The following is a 19,270-nucleotide window of genomic DNA, read 5'->3' as shown; positions in this document are numbered from 1 at the left end:
CGGGATCTCAACCATGTTCTACACGTTGGCATCCTTAATGTCACACCAGTAGAACGTGGCAGGAAGAGATGATGAAAGGGTGTCCAGAAATTTCCGGAACAGTAAGAAATAGCCTCCAGCTGGGATTGGAGTCCCAACTCATCACTCTTTGCCACCACCATCACCAGAGAAACAGGCACTGCCTATCTCCGTTACTTACGGAGATTGTGGTGATAATCAGTCGTGTCCATTCACAACACCTCATAGTCTTTCCCAACCCATGGTGTGACCTCTAAAGGCCCTTGCCACCAAATTGTACCATTTACAAGAGCCGACTTAGGATGTCTTGTGGGAGATTATGTGAAACAGTGCCACAGCCATGCTCCCAGTGGCACTCCTTCAAGACACTGTGGCACTTTGTGCAGGAAGAACTAATACAAATACATACGCAAGTGGTCAACAGTGTGACGGCATAATGAGGTCGATACCAGTTCTTTCAAAGGGGAACTCGGTAAGAAGAAGACGCCAACTTTCTTTCTATTGCATCTTTTGTATCACAAAACAAGACAAAAAGCCAAGAAGCCTCTTATTTATTACACGTACACTCAAGCACAGACTTAAGCAAAGTGAAATGTCTCCTCTGCATCTAACCCATCTGAAGCAGTTAGCACAGACATGCACACACAAGTGAGCAATGAGCACACACACATACCCAGGGCTATGCTACAGTGCCTGGGGAGCAATTGGGGGTTAGGTGCCTTGCTCAAGGGCACATCACTCCAACCTTCAGCCCATGGCCACCCCATGTTAACCTAACCTGCATGTCTCTGGACTGTGGGGGAAACCGGAGCACCCAGAGGAAACCCACGCAGACACGGGGAGAACATGCAAACTCCACACAGAAAGGCCCCTGTTGGCCACTGGGCTCGAACCCAGAACCTTCTTGTTGTGAGGTGACAGTACTAACCACTACACCAGTGTGCCGCCCATTAAATAAAATTGTGAGTAAATCAATCCACAGCTCAATATGATTGAAATCAAAGGAAGTATAATAATATCGTGTAAACCAGGGGTTTTCTAAGTGTGGGAGAGTCAGGCCCCCCTCAGAGAGCAAATAAACAACAGCGCCCCCCCCCTTACAATTTTTGTTGTTGCTATACTTAATGTTCCATTCGGATTTAAAAAAAAAGGTTGTTTTTTATTTTTTTTCTTTTACACATTTTAAACATCTGTGCTTTTTGAAAACATTTTTTACACATTTTAAACATCTGTGCTTTTTTAAAAACATCTTGTTTTACACATTTTAAACATCTTCTTTTTTAAAAACTATTTTTTTTACACATTTTAAACATCTGCTTTTTTAAAAACATTTTGTTTTACACATTTTAAACACCTGTGCTTTTTTAAAACCTTTTTTACACATTTTAAACATCTGTGCTTTTTTTAAAACATCTTTTTTTACACATTTTAAACATCTGCTTTTTTAAAAACATCTTGTTTTACACATTTTAAACATCTGTGCTTTTTTAAAACATCATTTTTTACACATTTTAAACATCTGCTTTTTTAAAACATCTTGTTTTACACATTTTAAACATCTGTGCTTTTTTAAAACATCTTTTTTACACATTTTAAACATCTGTTTTTTTAAAAACATCTTGTTTTACACATCTGTGCTTTTTAAAACATCTTTTTTTTTTTACACATTTTAAACATCTGTGCTTTTTTTAAAAAACATCTTGTTTTACACATTTTAAACATCTCATAGCATCGTTAGCTAGCACCTCTTGGCAGACAACGCACTGTGGCAGTGGAGCATCTTCAGATCCAGTCCATGAAAATCCAAACTTTAAATAATCGTGGTCATACTTCCTTCTTTTTTTGCTTGGCCCAGACTCTGTCTCCTCACTCACTGTAGCTTTAGGTACTAAAAATCAATCCATTTTGTCTCTGGCAAAGGCTAGCTGAAGTTCGCTAAATGTCCGCAATAGTAACTTATTCTGGTTTATTTTTCCTCATGTTTCGCCCCCCTGAAGAACTCTGGTGCCCCCTAGGGGAGGCGCGCCCCACACTTTGAAAAGCCCTGGTGTAAACAAGACATTAGGTATCTAATAAAAAAATAGACTTTTTTGGTCATAAATTTGGTGCTCTGAATCTTCTGGTGTGATGCAATTAGCATCTTTTTAGTATGTCTGCTTGCTCACATTAAAGATAAGGGTAAGTATGCTATACTTTAAACACTATATAACACTGCATAATGCATTTAATATAATGCAGTTGCTGAAAGAACTAAAAAAGGAACGTGTGCTTTGGAATGGTATGCGGAAATCCCACATCACAAAAAACAGGAAACTGCTACAAAACACCAGTGTTGTAGTCAAATCACTAAACCTCGAGTCCGAGTCCAGTCTCGAGTCCCCAGTGTTCAAGTCCAAGTCATTAAAGAAAATTTCGAGTCGAGTCCGAGAACAAGACTCCAACCGCACCATTTGACGATGGCTGTTGCTGCCTTTATGTGAAACTGTCTCTGCTGCTGTGTTGGACTAACGTTCCTGCTCGACTGCGCCATTTTCGTTAATAGGCTCCAGATAAAAAGCTTGTTCATCGCTCAGCAAGCCCCGCCCACTATCAACAGGGCAAATAACATGAGAGAGGGTTAACACTAGCTAGTTCATCGCTCAGCCAGCAAGCCCCGCTATCAACAGAGCAATGAACATAGCGTGTCACTTCCTTCTCCGGGTGGAGTCTTGCCAAATGACGATTGAAGTTCGAGATTGTCTCCTTGATAGTTCTTCTACATATGGAGCACATAGTAGTGCGGGTTTTTTTCCCACTGCACGAGAAGTCTGTATAAGCAAAGTGGACAATCCTAGGGGTGTTCTCTCCAGGTATTTTAGCGCCATTAACATTAGTTTGTTCCTGAACATGACGTATGAACAGGTGAATGTGCATTCTCTTGCATTAAATTAGTATAAAAATTAATGTAGATATAAATACCTTCTGCCAAATTATTATGGCATGTTTCAAAAAATAAAGAAAAATCCGAGTCCTCATCTTCTATTTACGAGTCCGAATGCAGTTAATGCACAAGTCTGAGTCCTAGTCATCGGTGCTCAAGTCCAAGTCAAGTCACAAGTTCTTAAAATTAGGGCACGAGTCGGACTCGAGTACTACAAGCCGGCAAAACACATATTGTAAATTTCTGGGACTAGCTTGCTAAAGAACAGGATAATTACTGAAGAATATGAGAACATCGCTGCACGGAAGTGAGCTGACACCTCAGAACACGGGGTGATAAAGATGGATGACCTTAAGCTTTATGTCGCGGGTAATGGAGCAAACGTCACACTTCATTACCTTTGCAAAGTTACTCGCCACTCACAGCCATTTCTCAGTGTTATGCTTACATGCACACACAGTACACACGCTTACTCGCACACCAAGAGGAACATCATCTGGACACTGGAACATAAAATAGCTGCAATCAGTAGCTGTCCTTTTAAGTTATTTTATTATTTTAACCACAAAGCCAAACTATTTAACTGAAGGAACTGTGTGTGTGTGTTTAAGCTAAACCCAGTTGGCTCCATGCTACCGAATGAATGAGTGCGAGTCTGAACTGTGTGGTAATCTGTGACGGGAATGAGGTCAAACTATTGGCATGCTAATTAGCTTGTGTTTTTGTGTATGTATGTGAGTCTTTCTTTGTGTGTGTGGGTGTGAGTGCTTATTGTCTTGTCTCCATTCTTGAACTGCCGTTGGTGACCCCATTGCTTGTCCAGCTTGCTTGTTGCATCTCACTACAGTCTAAGTTGAAGATTTTTTGCCAAGAAAGTTCTGTCACTTCCCATTACTCTCTTAAATGTTATCATTTACAGCATATAGCATATAGCTGTTTATTTTTCTGTCCTCAGTCAAACGCTCCTGGGTCTGCAAAGGCTCTCTGCCCTCTTCCGCATACATGAACTCACAGATGCCTGCAATTGGCGAGTCTTGTTGTGATTGACAGCTGAAAGAGTAATGCTGTCCCTCCCACTCAGAGCGCACAGCCAGTTTTGTTCTCTTGGCATCTTCCCTGGGATTAGAACTTGTGATCTCCTGAGGATAAGGTGAAGACGTTTCTGTTGCACCATGTTATAGAAACAAACGAAGAAAGTTTGTGACTGGAACGATTGCGTTAGGATTCGAACGTGTGTACACAGTGCACTTTTACTGAGCTTCATTTTAAATGATGTTGCTGACTGGTCAACAGCTGTGACATAATTAAAATTGCAGCTGCTCAGCTCGCTCAAGATTACTGTCTGTCCTGGTTCCCCATTGGTGGAATGACCTTCCCATTGAGGTCAGAACTGCCGACTCCTCCCTGACCACCTTCAAGCGCAGGCTGAAGACTCACCTCTTCAGGCTGCACCTCTCCCCTTCTTCCCTGCCCACTCTGTCACTGGGTTTTGGTCTTGACCAACCCAGGCTGTGTACGTTTTAGCCTGGGGTTAGCTGTTTTGAGTTCTTTCGTTATACTTCATATGCAGTCCCGTCGCGAGATCTCAGTCTTAAGGGGGGCTTATGAAATCCACCAGGGGGGCACCACTATTATTAGCTTATTTTTGCACACTATTCGGGCAGCCCTAATCCCGCACAGTAATCATCACATTAAACATAACCAACAGCAAACATGACCGGACCAGCAACAGCCTGCAACATCAGTCCCCTCTCTCTCTCACACACACACACACACGCACGTGCACGCACACAACAAGTACACATAACTTATTAGATCACAAGCAGCATCTCAAACTAAACAAAAAAAAAACGCCACGGCGGGTGCATTTCAAAGCAACCAAGAGGGGTAGCTACCAATTGCCATTACACACACGCCAACAACAACAACTGAGTGTGCACATGACATATTAGATGACAAGCAGCATCTCAAACTAAACAAAAAAACACCACGGCGGGTGCATTTCAAAGCAACCAACAGAGGGGTAGCTACCAAATGGGTTGATGGTCTTCTTTGCCAACGACATCATGTGTTGGTTTATCCGAAGTTGCCGGTGTTGGGGTTTTGAACCAATTACGTATATCCATATTTAAGAAAGCGCGGAAACTAGCTGCTGTCTGCTGGCATAAACTCGCGCTTCATTTTCCACCCAAAAATGCGGGTAACTGATTTGGCAACACTGACTGACATAATTACGTAGCCAAACTTTCCAACAAACTCACACGGTTTTAATATGTTTAATGTCTTAGTGATTGTGCAACACTGGAAGTTTTAACCCAAAGCGAGTACAATAAAATGAAATTAGGATTTTATTTATCTATTTATTTATTTGAGATCTGTGATTGTGATCTGGCTTGGGTGGGCGGGCCGGGCGGGCCCACGCATATTGGTGGGCGGGCACTGCCCCCAATGGCCCGCCCACAGCGACGGGTGTGTTCATATGGTTGGTTTGTTTCCTTGGCTGTTTGAGTATTGGGATTTCAACGGCATATTCCACTAGGTATTGTTGTTGCCACTTGTTCAGTTGGCACGAGAACTTTCTTGTCTAGAAGTTCCGCACGTCGTGTACCTGACTTTTGCACTCGTTGTACGTCACTCTGGATAAGAGTGTCTGCTAAATACCATGCAATGTAACGTAATGTAATGTAAAGCTAACAACTAGAATTCGTCAACATTGCGTCTGAGTGATTCAAGGGGAAAGCGTCACACTTTCATCTGAATTTTTTTTTTATTTTTTAAAGCTATGAATAAGTTGTGTGTGACTGATACCCCTTTTCCACCAAATCAGTTCCAGGGCTGGTTCGGGGCCGGTGCTGGTTCACAACTCGTTCAACTTGCAAGTCAGCTGAGAACCAGATTGCTTTTCCATAGCTCTCGGTGCTAAGGGAAGCCACGTCATTACGTCGCTGTATACGTCAGTTACGTCGCTCCGTTTGCATAAACTTTGGCGCGAATATCGAAGCAAAAACAACACGGAAGAAGCAGCAGCAGCAACAACAACAATAATAATGGATGACTTCGCGTTTGTACAGCTGCTGCCTCTCGTCACTTAAAAATGGCGATCTTTTGCGGTCTTGTTATTGTTGTTGGTCTTAACAACTCCACCCCTCGCTGACGTAAGCGGTTCTTTCCTCTGGCCCAGCAGAGAGTTGGTGCTAGCCTGGAACTGGTTTTTCTGGCCCCAGAGCCAGTTCTTTGTCAGTGGAAACAGAAAACCCGGTTCCAAACCAAGCACTGGCCCCGAACCAGCCCTGGAACTGCTTTGGTGGAAAAGGGGCATGAGTAACTGAATGGGTGCACTTTGATTGACTTGACTAGGTTCCCATCTTGGGTGTATTCCTGCTTTGCACCCTGTGTTCCTGAGATAGGCTGCAGATCCACCATGACCCTGAACAAGATAACACGGCTAGTGAAGATAAATAAAAGAAATAAAAATGTTTATGAAAAAACATGCGAAGACGAAGAATGAGCATCTTGTAACAGAATGCAGATTGCACAAGTTATTTAAAGTAATAATGAATAATTGGATCAATAAATCAATCCACCTGTTGTATGTGTGAGATCAGAGAGAGAGAGAGAGAGAGAGAGTGTGTGTGTGTGTGCATATGCTGATTGAGTGGAGACTACCTGCTCTCTCTGTGTGTGTGTGTGTGTGTGTGTGTGTGTAAAGGTCAAGGAACAATAACACGGCTTCTATTGAAATTCCTCCTTGTCACTCCTGCTGGGATTTTAGTGTTCACCTGACAGCGATGGCTATTCGTAGAGCTTTACCCTTGGAGGAGCAAAACATTACAAAGCACATGGATTACTTGCTGATTCCGAAACACAGAAAACGAAACAGAGAGAAACATAATGAGAAGAAAAATAAGTAATGAGGAAAAAAGAGAGAACGAATAAACAGAGGACAGTGGATCGTACATTACATATTACTTTCTCTCACACACACACATACACACACACACACACACACACACACACACACACACACACACACACACACAGTCCTTGTAGTAATAAACTGCTGAACGTTTGTTCTAATATCCCTGTAAATTCAATAAAGCACTCACTGAGACGGGAAAGTAAGTCCCAGTGGGGTGGTGTGATGCATCCCAGATATGAAGCACATTATTTTATTCTATTACACATTCCCTTTTTTTCCCTTTCTGTTGCAGTATTTATCCTTTTACAGTTACATTTATTGTTGTACATAGTCTGCGAAGGATGTTCTCTCACTCACATTCACTTCTTTTCCCCCTCTTTTGCTTGAAGACATTGTCTGGGTTGTAAAACCTAAAGGAACGTCGTCATATCAATGGTCACAAAGCACTGACGGTGATCTCAACATTCTCCTTATGTCAGTCCTCACCCGAGCAAACAATTCTTTCTCTTGACAGCACTTTTTGTTTTGTTAGACTTGTATAAAATTACATGGAATGACTTTAATCGGCATGATCTAAGATTGTTCATGAAAGGATTAAAAAAAAGTTTTATTGAATAAACAAAGAAAAACGTGGAACAGTTGATATTGCGATGCTTTCTGTAAGATGGTTATTTTTATTACTGATACATTCATGGAAGGAGTCTCCTGTGTCAGCGCTTTATGGCCCAGTAACATGACAACCTGCCTTTTTAAAAAAAAAAAAATCTATTTCTAGAGAGTGTAAAAAATAAAGGCTGGTGTGAGTACAACTCTCATATATATAAAAAATGGCATGCCGTTCAGGAAATTAATCTTTGAATATATTGAATGAAACTTTGAATATATTGAATGAATCCCCGAATATATTGAATGAATCCCCGAATATATTGAATGAAACTTTGAATATATGGAATGAATCCCCGAATATATTGAATGAAACTTTGAATATATGGAATGAATCCCCGAATATATGGAATGAAACTTGGCTGACGTCATGAAGGCACTGCCGCCGTCCTGCAGCAAAAATGAGTCAGTCGGCTCGGGATTTGGTTGCGGCTATTTTAAACAATAAAGACATTGTTAACACTCTGGCGAATGCTTGTGGTTTTATTAGTGTTTACTTCTTTTATGTGCAACGAAGCTACGGTGACAGTCATTTCCCTCGTGGATCATATTTGTATAACGGTATTTTCTGTATATAAAACTAATTTGTAAATTTTGTTTGTTGAGTTTTACAGCGTTTCTCAATATACTCTAATACTCTCCTCTGAGTCAGAGTTTTTCTTGGACCTGTTGTCTGTCTGCCGAGCTGTGGGAGCGGGGGCAGAATACAAAGTTTCATTCCATATATTCAAGGTTTCATTCCATATATTCAGAGTTTCATTCAATATATTCGGGGATTCATTCCATATATTCGGGGATTCATTCCATATATTCGGGGATTCATTCCATATATTCAGAATTTCATTCAATATATTCAGAGTTTCATTCCATATATTCGGGGATTCATTCCATATATTTGTGGATTCATTCCATATATTCAGAGTTTCATTCAATATATTCGGGAATTCATTCCATATATTCAGAGTTTCATTCCATATATTCAAAGTTTCATTCAATATATTCGGGGATTCATTCAATATATTCAGAGTTTCACTCAATATATTCGAGGATTCATTCCATATATTCAGAGTTTCATTCAATATATTCGGGGATTCATTCCATATATTCAATGTTTCATTCAATATATTCGGGGATTCATTCAATATATTCAAAGATTAATTTCCTGAACGGCATGCCATATATATATATATATATATATATATATATATATATATATATATATATATATATATATATATATAAAGAACAAGAACTATCCTGTCTCGCAGGCAACTTTAAATATAACTCTGAATGGTGAATAATTGGGCAATGTATCATTCATTAATAAATTCAAAATGGTTTAGAATTTAGTCAAGTGTTGGCAAAACTGTGTAAGAAGAGGAATAAGACACTTCAAGATTATGCTATTACAGGAAACTAATCCACCTTGTATTACACCACATCATGGTGGATTATTTTACATTACAGGCATTTAGCATTTATCCAGAGTGACATACAACATACCCAGAGCAGTCTGGGTAGCAATTGGGGGTTAGGTGCCTTGCTCAAGGGAACGTCAGCCATTCCTGCTGGTCCAGGGAATCAAACCAGCAACCTTTTGGTCCCAAAGCTGCTTTTCTAACCATTAGGCCATGACTTTCCCAATTTTTCAATAGCAGCATTATGTTTTATTCCTTACTCAATCAATACCTTCTGACTATGGAAGCCCCTAAAGGTCATGATGATTTTTTTTTTTTTTTTAAGAGCTACTTTTGTGTTCCTTCGCAATACTTTTGCATTCCCTCACAATAAGCATGAGAGTAAGGCTTTGAAGAAGAAGCCTTTATTTATCACACATACACTCAAGCACACCATGAAATGTCTCCTCTTCATTTAACCCATCTGAAGCAGTGAACACACACATGCACATACAAGTAAGCAATGAGCGCACACACTTATCCAGAGCAGTGGGCAGCTATGCTATAGTGCCCGGGGAGCAGTTTGGGGTTAGGTGCTTTGCTCAAGGGCACTTCAGCCCAACTTTCAGGCCATGGCTGCCCCCTGTTAACCAAACCACATGTCTTTGAACTGTGGTGGAAACCCACACAGATACGGGGAGAACGTGCAAACTCCACACAGAAAGGCTCCCGTCGGCCACTGGGCTTGAACACAGAACCTTCTTGCTGTGAGGGGACAGTGCTAACCACTACACCACCGTGCCACAAAAGTAGCACCAAAAAATGCCCATCATGACAAGTCAGAATCAGTGCTATAGTATAAGAGCAAAGGGATAGATTTTTTTTTGATGGTGTAGAGTTTGATCTGTGGCCAGTCGATAATAAAACTGGCTCCAGCCATTGGCGGAGATAATGGGTTGTGCGATTAGAAAGTGCACATTGCCATCTCCATTATATTCAGTCAGCATAGTAATGCAGCAGCAGTAGCAGAATCTGTAATTCACTATTAAAGTCTCGACAGGAGGGTAATTGCTCATTGAACACAGCCTAAAAAAGCATCATGAACCATCAGCACTTTCCTCTACAATCTTTCAACCACAGAAATATAAAGTTTTCCTCCCCTCCGCCTGCTCTGTGACTTTATCAGCTTGAGAGGAATTAGTTAACTGAGCACAACCATGAAGGATCAAGTTTACTCAGTAGGCACTGCAGCAGTCTGATACAGTTTTCTCTTCAAAATGGAGGATGAAGCTTGTTTATAAGTTTGTAACAAGGTCACAATGCTTCCAAACCCTAACGTTTGTGTGAGTGGGTGTGTGGTTTGTGTGTTTGAGATTTATTCTTCCAGCTCCTTTCTGTGTACGTGTCAGATAATGGAGCTGCGCTGCTACACTGCTAGCTTGTTAGCAAGCCAGCGAGTTAGCGTGCTGATATAATCGTCCATAGTGTAAAGAAAAAAGTTCTCCAACCCCTTTTAGGTCAAGAAAGGTAGCGTTTACAATAAATTTGACCTTCAAACTGCAAACTTGATCATATTTTGTGACAATACTTTACCTCATGTTAGCAAACATGCTAGCTGTAAAAATAAAACACTATCAAAACCTGCCTATCTGGAGCAGAACACATCACATAAACGAAGGGAAATTCAAGCAAGAAATAGGAAGTGTGTGTGTGTGTGTGTGTGTGTGTGTGTGTGTTAGTGTGCTTATTGGCTTGTTACCAAAAGGATGCGACAATGCTCAGCATATATTTTTGTTCATAGCAATAATTTTATTTAATATTCATAAAAATGCACATCTTTGCAACACCTGGCAAGCATGAATCTAACTTTTATTCTCTAGTTTGAATTTATTCAATCTATGAACACGTAAGGGCGGCACGGTGGTGTAGTGGTTAGCGCTGTTGTCTCACAGCAAGAAGGTCCGGGTTCGAGCCCCGTGGCCGGCGAGGGCCTTTCTGTGCGGAGTTTGCATGTTCTCCCCGTGTCCGCGTGGGTTTCCTCCGGGTGCTCCGGTTTCCCCCACAGTCCAAAGACGTGCAGGTTAGGTTAACTGGTGACTCTAAATTGACCGTAGGTGTGAATGGTTGTCTGTGTCTATGTGTCAGCCCTGTGATGACCTGGCGACTTGTCCAGGGTGTACCCCGCCTTTTGCCCGTAGTCAGCTGGGATAGGCTCCAGCTTGCCTGCGACCCTGTAGAACAGGATAAAGCGGCTACAGATAAAGAGATGAGATGAGATGAACACGTAAAAAGAGACTTTCCACATGAGACTTGTGCTTGCATCGCATGATAAGTAGCTAGTTAGTAGGCTAATTAGCAGCTAGCATATAAGTTAATGCTTTACGCAAATTAGCCCAACCGCAAGAGGAACAAGGGTGAAGTAACAAAGAACAATGACTTTTTAAGTATCTGTATTTTACTTTAGTTTTCCTTTCATTTAATCTTTTTTTTTTACTTTTACATACTACATTTCAAAAGAAATAGCTCTACTTTCTCCAACCTTAATTTCAAACACTACATTTCTCTATAATCATACTTTTATATTTGTAAAGTCATCAGGCGTTTTTAGCATCAGGACATTTACATTTTGAACCAATTTTAAACTTTAACAGCGAGGCGGCACGGTGGTGTAGTGGTTAGCACTGTTGCCTCACAGCAAGAAGGTTCTGGGTTCGAGCCCAGCGGCCGACGGGGGCCTTTCTGTGTGGAGTTTGCATGTTCTCCCTGTGTCTGTGTGGGTTTCCTCCAGGTGCTCCGGTTTCCCCCACAGTCCAAAGACATGCGGGTTAGGCTAATTGGTGGCTCTAAATTGACCGTAGGTGTGAATGGTTGTTCATTTCTGTGTCAGGCCTGTGATGACCTGGCGACTTGTCCAGGGTGTACCCTGCCTTTTGCCCATAGTCAGCTGGGATAGGCTCCAGCTTGCCTGCGACCCTGTAGAACAGGATAAGTGGCTACAGATAATGGATGGATTAAACTTTAAACAGATGATAACTTTATCAAGGTAGTTTGATTTGTGACAGCTAGCTATTAGCATAGAGCTAGTTTTTATCATCAGAATTAGCAAGTGTTAGCTAAAATCAGGATGATTAGGAATGAAGTGCTTGTTATGGTTCCCTGGTGAAAGGGGCACTAATTTATCATCCCTTTTTTATTTTCATACTTTTTATATTTACTGAGTTTTCTACAGTTTTCAATTTAAAGGCACCTGAAGAATTTGAAGTACTTTGACGCTTTAACATATTTGACCAGGTAACATACTTTAAAGTGCATATCCTGGACCAAGGGCGGCACGGTGGTGTAGTGGTTAGCGCTGTCGCCTCACAGCAAGAAGGTCTGGGTTCGAGCCCCGTGGCCGGCGAGGGCCTTTCTGTGCGGAGTTTGCATGTTCTCCCTGTTTCCGCGTGGGTTTCCTCCTGGTGCTCCGGTTTCCCCCACAGTCCAAAGACATGCAGGTTAGGCTAACTGGTGACTCTAAATTGACCGTAGGTGTGAATGTGAGTGTGAATGGGTGTCTGTGTCTATGTGTCAGCCCTGTGATGACCTGGTGACTTGTCCAGGGTGTACCCCGCCTCTTGTCCGTAGTCAGTTGGGATAGGCTCCAGCTTGCCTGCGACCCTGTAGAACAGGATAAAGTGGCTAGAGATAATGAGATCCTGGACCAATTCAGGGTTTTTTTTTTATATGAAAGTATGTCCCTCTACACACTCATCCAGAAGGGTAATTTTGCACAAGGCCATATGTCTCCAGCAGAAAAAAATAAAATAACAAAACGCGTCTGGAAAAATCCCAAGGGAGTCTGGAGCCAGATTCGTGACGTCAGCTGCGGAAGCGCCAGCAGGCTGCAAGAGCTTACACGGTTTCAGTGCACAGCCTGTATAGAGATCTTGCAGTCACGTGACCGGAAAGTACACAGCCGCCATCTTGTCGGTCAACAGCACAGCTGAATACTGCTGCACTCGTGTACAGAATGGATCAATTTCAACCGACGGACTACACGGCTCATTTTTCTAATGAACAGATAACTAGATATATGTCTAAAATAAACGATCTACAGATTAGTGACCCTTATGGCTTACCGGACGTAGTTTTCACGACCGTGTCAGTGGATATGGAACTGCCAGAGGTGGAATACCCGGACGTGTATAATTACCTCATCAACTTTCCCTCGCTGTTCAGTGGTGAAGCACTGCGTGCTTATAAATCTCTGCACAGTTATCTTTACAGAAATTCAGGATTTGTCAGCGACTCAGATGTGGCATCTTGTAAACAAGAAAATGATCCTCACTGGATGGGTAAGTCACTTAAGTATTGAGTATAGCACTGACCAGCCGATTATAGAATAGAATAAGGTAATTCCAGCTGTAATTCCAAATCGTCCGTCTTGTTTACCTGGCGTTGGAGAGGGTAGAGGCTTTGCAGTGGAGAGTTGAGTGGCTGTTTTCTGAGCTTAGTCAACAGGCTGGCTCTGCAGCCTCGCTTTTGCTTCCTCTCCCGGCGCCGCCTCCTTAGCTTTGCTTCCAATAACAATCCATGGAGACCCCGCTGGTCTCGCTATCTCGTCCGGAATGCTTTTTTTTTTTTCTCGTCCGGAATGTTGTGCATGCGATGGAAATCGCTACAAACCGTCATTTTCTGCTGGAAACCAATGTCCAGTAAGTCCATACGGTTGTAGTGGATATTGAAGTCCGGTACAGACGAACAACACACAAAAATACACACAAAAAACATAAACGTGCACAGGTAGGGAGAGCTTGTAGCCGCAGCCGTTGTAGTAGAATTGTATATAGTAGGTTTTTCCAGAAGAAAAGGTAGAAGCAGAAGTAGAAGTAGAAGGTGGAAATATGGCGTTTGACCGACAAGATGGCGTCTGTCACAATCTGGATCGGCTGTGACATCACATGCAAGTGCTCCATAGACCAAGTTTAGCAGCTAGTGATTTTCCATTGAAATATGGAATTGTCACCTGAGCGCAATGTTGCTTCACCTTTGGATGAAGAATATAATGAGATGTCAGAATTGGGGCTTCATCTGTTTGGATTTGAGGATGATTCAAGTACTGAAGACGACGGAGACAACACCGGGGATGTAAATAATATGGTCGTTTTCTCATAAACAAACCAGCGCTGATGTAGGATTCAGAGGGAGGCGTCCCGCACGCGACGTCACGAAAATCAATTGTTTGCCGGGAAATCCAAATGCCGAGTTTTTTCAGAGGTGGACGAATTCGCCTCAAATGGCTTGATTTCAACTGAATTTTTCTGGTATTGCGCAAGGTAAAAAAAAATTGCAGAAAATGCAAAATGTGACAGATTTTTGACCAAAGTTTAATATAAAATAGGAGAATTACATTGATCTTGCTCCTGAATTTATCTGTGATCTGCACTTTAAAGATAACATAGCTATAGTTTTATTACATGCTCATCTAAAGTTTACATTTGTAAATTGTCTGGTGGCTTACAGTTATTTCTTAGTGCTAAATCTGACAAATGTGTCTTTCCAGTACTTTGAGTTACATTAGCACCAGATCAACACAACATTAAAATAACCTCCATGAGAAAAGCCCCATGAGAAGTGGATAGGTGTGTTTTTAAGTGTTTTTTTTTTTTTTTTTAATTTGGGGAAGAACATGAAGTAGTCATGAACTTTTGGGAACGGAGTAATTTTCTCTGCTCTGTCACCTCAAATTTTATTGAGGAGATGAGCAATTAAAAAATTAATTACAGCTCATTCTTCACTCTTCATATATATATATATATATATATATATATATATACATATACACACACACACACACAATATCCTCTCTTTCCTCTTTTTCTCTTTTGTACTATGCCTACTGTATACATCTCCTTCTATCTCTCTTTCTATTTCTGTCTGCTCAGTGGTAAAGCCTTCAATTAGCTGTGTTTGTGTTCAGATTGCGATGATTTATTATTGTGTACTCAGATCCTTTTATTAGATTTCAGATTGCCTTTATCTAAGTGTGTGTGTGTTTGAGTAGGTGGCTGGGTGTCAGTATTCTATAAACGCTTCAGAGAAACATTGATGTGTCCGCAGTCACTGGATCTCAATCTATTGGAACTTCTGTCGAAGATTCTGGAGTGCCGTATTTAATAGCATTCTGCACCATAATCATCAAAAACAACAGTTGAGGGAATATCTTTTGAAAGAACAATGTTCAATGCTCCAGTACGGTTCCAGAGACTTGCAGAATCAATGCCAATGCACAGTGAAGCTGTTTTAGTGGCTCAGGATGTAGCGGCCAAAGAACTTTGTACTCGGGTGAAAGTATAGATACTGTGTCAAACTCTTACTTCATTAAAAATGGAAGTGTTCAGGCAAAGACATCAAATATTAAAAAGGTAAATGTTTTTAACTGATGCAGTTGTCATGTTCTCATCTCATTATCTCTAGCCGCTTTATCCTGTTCTACAGGGTCGCAGGCAAGCCGGAGCCTATCCCAGCTGACTACGGGCGAAAGGCGGGGTACACCCTAGACAAGTCACCAGGTCATCGCAGGGCTGACACATAGACACAGACAACCATTCACACTCACATTCACACCTACGCTCAATTTAGAGTCACCAGTTAACCTAACTGCATGTCTTTGGACTGTGGGGGAAACCGGAGCACCTGGAGGAAACCCACGCGGACACGGGGAGAACATGCAAACTCCACACAGAAAGGCCCTCGCCGGCCACGGGGCTCGAACCCGGACCTTCTTGCTGTGAGGCGACAGCGCTAACCACTACACCACCGTGCCGCCCCTAAAATGTAACTTATATTACTTATTTAAAATTGTGAGATTATTTTAGTTCGATCACATCTATGCTGTTTTGTATGAAGAGATCATTCAGTCTCTTTAACGACATGGTGCAACATGAAAAGGTCCTAGCTGGTGACGAATTGGCATGTTTTGTGATAGTTTCTTTCTACACTGATGAACTTAATTGGATTCAAGGAGTAAAAAGGTTTTTTTTTTTTGGAAATGTAATTAAGAGTACAAGTATTCAATTTCAATATTCCTCAAGTAAATGATGAATATACCAAATTAGTACTTTTGTAACAAAGTACAACTTCGAAAGTACTGTCCGTCCCTGCACCTTACTAAGATACTTTATGCAGGTTTTAACTCAAATTTATCACCCATAGATAAAAAGATCTTCAGAGAAACCAAGAGTCTGATCAGTTTGTCAAACCTCTTTGACTTTCTCATCAGAATTGGAAGGATTTCTCCTTTCCATTGGCAAGACACCACAGCAGCATTGGACACAGCATTAATGGCATCTCAATTTGCATTGCTGGTTGTTGCTTTAGATAAAATTAAGTATAGAAACTTAAAGACGAAGAGCATATATGATACAGCGCCCTCCACAATTTTTGGCACCCCTCATTAAGATATGCTCTTAGGCTTCTAATAACTTAATTTTTTAAAATAATATAGGACAACAGTGCAAAGAGAGAGAGAAATCCAACCTTTAATTCAAGTGCATTTATTCAGTGGGAAAAAAATTCCACATTAAGAAATAATTCTTTTACATGAAATCATGTGTGCCACAATTATTGGCACCCCTGATGTTAATACTTTGTACAACTCCCTTTTGCCAACAAGACAGCACTTAATATTCTCCTATAACATTTCACAAGATGGGAGAATACAGAGAGAGGGATATTCGACCATTCCTCTTTGCACAATCTCTCTAAATCGTCCAGAGTCCTGGGTCGTCTCCTGTGCACTCTCCTCTTCAGCTCACCCCACAGGTTTTCAATTAGGTTGAGGTCTGGGGACTGAGATGGCCATGGGAGGAGCCTGATTTTGTGTCTGGTGAACCATTTTTGTGTAGATTTGGCCACATGTTTAGGGTCATTATCTTGCTGAAAGACCCAGTGACGACCCATCTTCAGCTTTCGGGCAGAGGCTACCAGGTTTTGATTTAAAATGTCCTGGTATTTCAAAGAGTTCATGACGCCATGCACCCTAACAAGGTTCCTGGGGCCTTTGGAAGAGAAACAGGCCCACAGCATCACCGATCCTCCCCCATACTTCACAGTGGGCATGAGGTGCTTTTCCGCATACTCTTCCTGTGATTGTTGCCAAAAAGCTCTATCTTGGTCTCATCTGACCAAAGCACACGGTCCCAGTTGAAGTCCCAGTACCACTTAGTGAACTCCAGACGTTTACGTTTATGCTTGTAAGTGCGAAAAGGCTTTTTCCGTGCATGCCTCCCAAACAGCTTGTTGGCATGTAGATAGCGCCTGATGGTTGTTATGGAGACTTTGTGACCCCAAGATGCTACTCTCTGATGCAATTCTCTAACCGTGAGCTTTGGAGAACTTTTTACTTCTCTTACCATCCTCCTCACTGTGCGTGGCAGCAAGATAAACTTGCATCCTCGTCCAGGCTTGTTTGCCACTGTTCCAGTTGTTTTAAACTTCTTGATGATTCCTCTGACTGTAGATATGGGCCGGTGTAGGCGAGTGGCTATTTTCATGGAGCTGTTGCCTGACTTATGAAAGTCGACACACATCTGTCTTACTTGAATGGTGTGTTCTCTTGTCTTTCCCATGTTGAAGAGTGGATAAGAGAAATAGGTCTCTGTGTCACATCATATTTATACCCCAGGGAAACAGGATGTGATGAATTACTAATTAAAGGTTCCTAGATACTCTGATCAACTGAATAAACTACAGTAGAAATTACAGAAATGCTTCAATTACATTTATTTTCTAGGAATTATGGGTGCCAATAATTGTGGAACAGGTGATTTTTATGAAAAATAACTCTTTCTTAGTCAGGGATTTTTTTTTAAATTCACTTGAGTTAAGGGTTACATTTTTCTACAATTTTCAGTTTGAGATTATGCTTCTGCAATAAAAAATTTTAATTTATTTTCAAGCTTTTAACACATCTTAACCAGGGGTGCCAATAATTGTGGAGGGCCCTGTATGTACTCTAGCAACTCTAGAACCCAATGGAATGAATGTCATTTAAGTTAGTCCTTGGATTCTTCTTTAGTTAATAAGTTATTTAGTTTACAATTTAGTTTGATGGATAGATACTATGCCCTCCATGATTATTGGCACCCATTGTAAATATTAGTAAAAAGGGTTAGAAAAAAATCCACCTTTTGGTGAAGTTGCTTCATCTCGCTCTCAAAAAATGAGAAAACTCAAACCTATTCAGAGGAAAAACAAATCCCTCATCGAAAAATAATTATTTTCAACAAAAACGCATGTGCCACTATTATTGACACCCCTGCATTTAATACTTCGTACAACCTCCCTTTGCCAGTAAAACAGCACTGAGTCTCCAATAACATTTTATAAGGTTGGAGATACAGAACAGGGCATCCAAGACCATTCCTCTTTACACAATCTCTCCAGATCATCCAGGGTCCTCGTCCCTCTCTTGTGCTCTCTCCTCTTCAGCTCACCCCACAGGTCGTCAATGGGGTTCAGGTCAGGGGACTGAGCTGGCCATGGCAGAAGCTGGATTCTATGGTCAGCGAACCATTTTTGTGTGGATTTGGACATTTGCTTTGGATCATTGTCCTGCTGGAAGATCCAATGACGACCCAGTTTTAGTTTCCTGGCAGAGGAGCCAGATTTTGATTTAAAATGTCCTGGTATTTCATGGAGTCCATGATACCATGTACCCCAACAAGGCTTCCAGGGCCTTTGGGGGGAAACAAGCCCTAAAACATCACAGAACCTCCACCGTATTTTACAGTTGGGATCGGGTTTGTTTCATTTTAGCCATCCTTCTTTTCACGCCAAACCCACCTTGAGTGTTTATTGCCAAAAAGCTCCATTTTTATTAAATCAGACCAAAGAACACAGACCATAGAACCAATCAAAGTTGAAGGAGCATTTCGCAAACTTCAGGTGCTTACATTTGTGGTTAACTGACAGAAAAAGCTTTGTTTTTCTGGCAAACCTTCCAAATAACCTGTTGGCATGGAGGTGGAGTCTGAGGATGGTTTTGGAGACTTGGAAACACCAAGATTTTACCTTTTTCTTGTAATTCACCAACAGTGACCCTTGGGATTTTTTTTGTGTGTTTTTTTGCCTCTCTTACCATCCTCCTCTCTGTATGTGAGGGCAAAACAAACTTGGGTCTTCTTACAGGCAAGTTTGTAACAGTTCCAGTTGGCGTCTACTTTTTTTTTTAATTATTGCTCTAACAGTAGAAGTGGGCATTTTCAGGCGAGTAGCTTTTTTTTTTAATTATTATTTTTATAATCATTCCCTGACTTATGAAGGTCAACACATTTCTCCCTCATTTGGTTTGTGTTCTCTCTTATCTTTCCC

The 19,270-nt window shown here is 41.3% G+C and overlaps 1 protein-coding gene across 1 annotated transcript in view; it reads left to right on the top strand.

Annotated features, from left to right (window-relative positions):
* rab11fip4a (RAB11 family interacting protein 4 (class II) a) overlaps nt 1-19,270 on the top strand; it is a 60,742-nt gene that overhangs the window by 780 nt on the left and 40,692 nt on the right. The gene's annotated exons all lie outside the window — the stretch shown is intronic.

The sequence above is a fragment of the Neoarius graeffei genome, chromosome 20 (genome assembly GCF_027579695.1).
Source record: "Neoarius graeffei isolate fNeoGra1 chromosome 20, fNeoGra1.pri, whole genome shotgun sequence".
Taxonomy (NCBI): domain Eukaryota; kingdom Metazoa; phylum Chordata; class Actinopteri; order Siluriformes; family Ariidae; genus Neoarius; species Neoarius graeffei.
The sequence above is the reverse complement of the archived record's forward strand: the minus strand, read 5'-3'. Positions and strand labels throughout refer to the sequence as shown.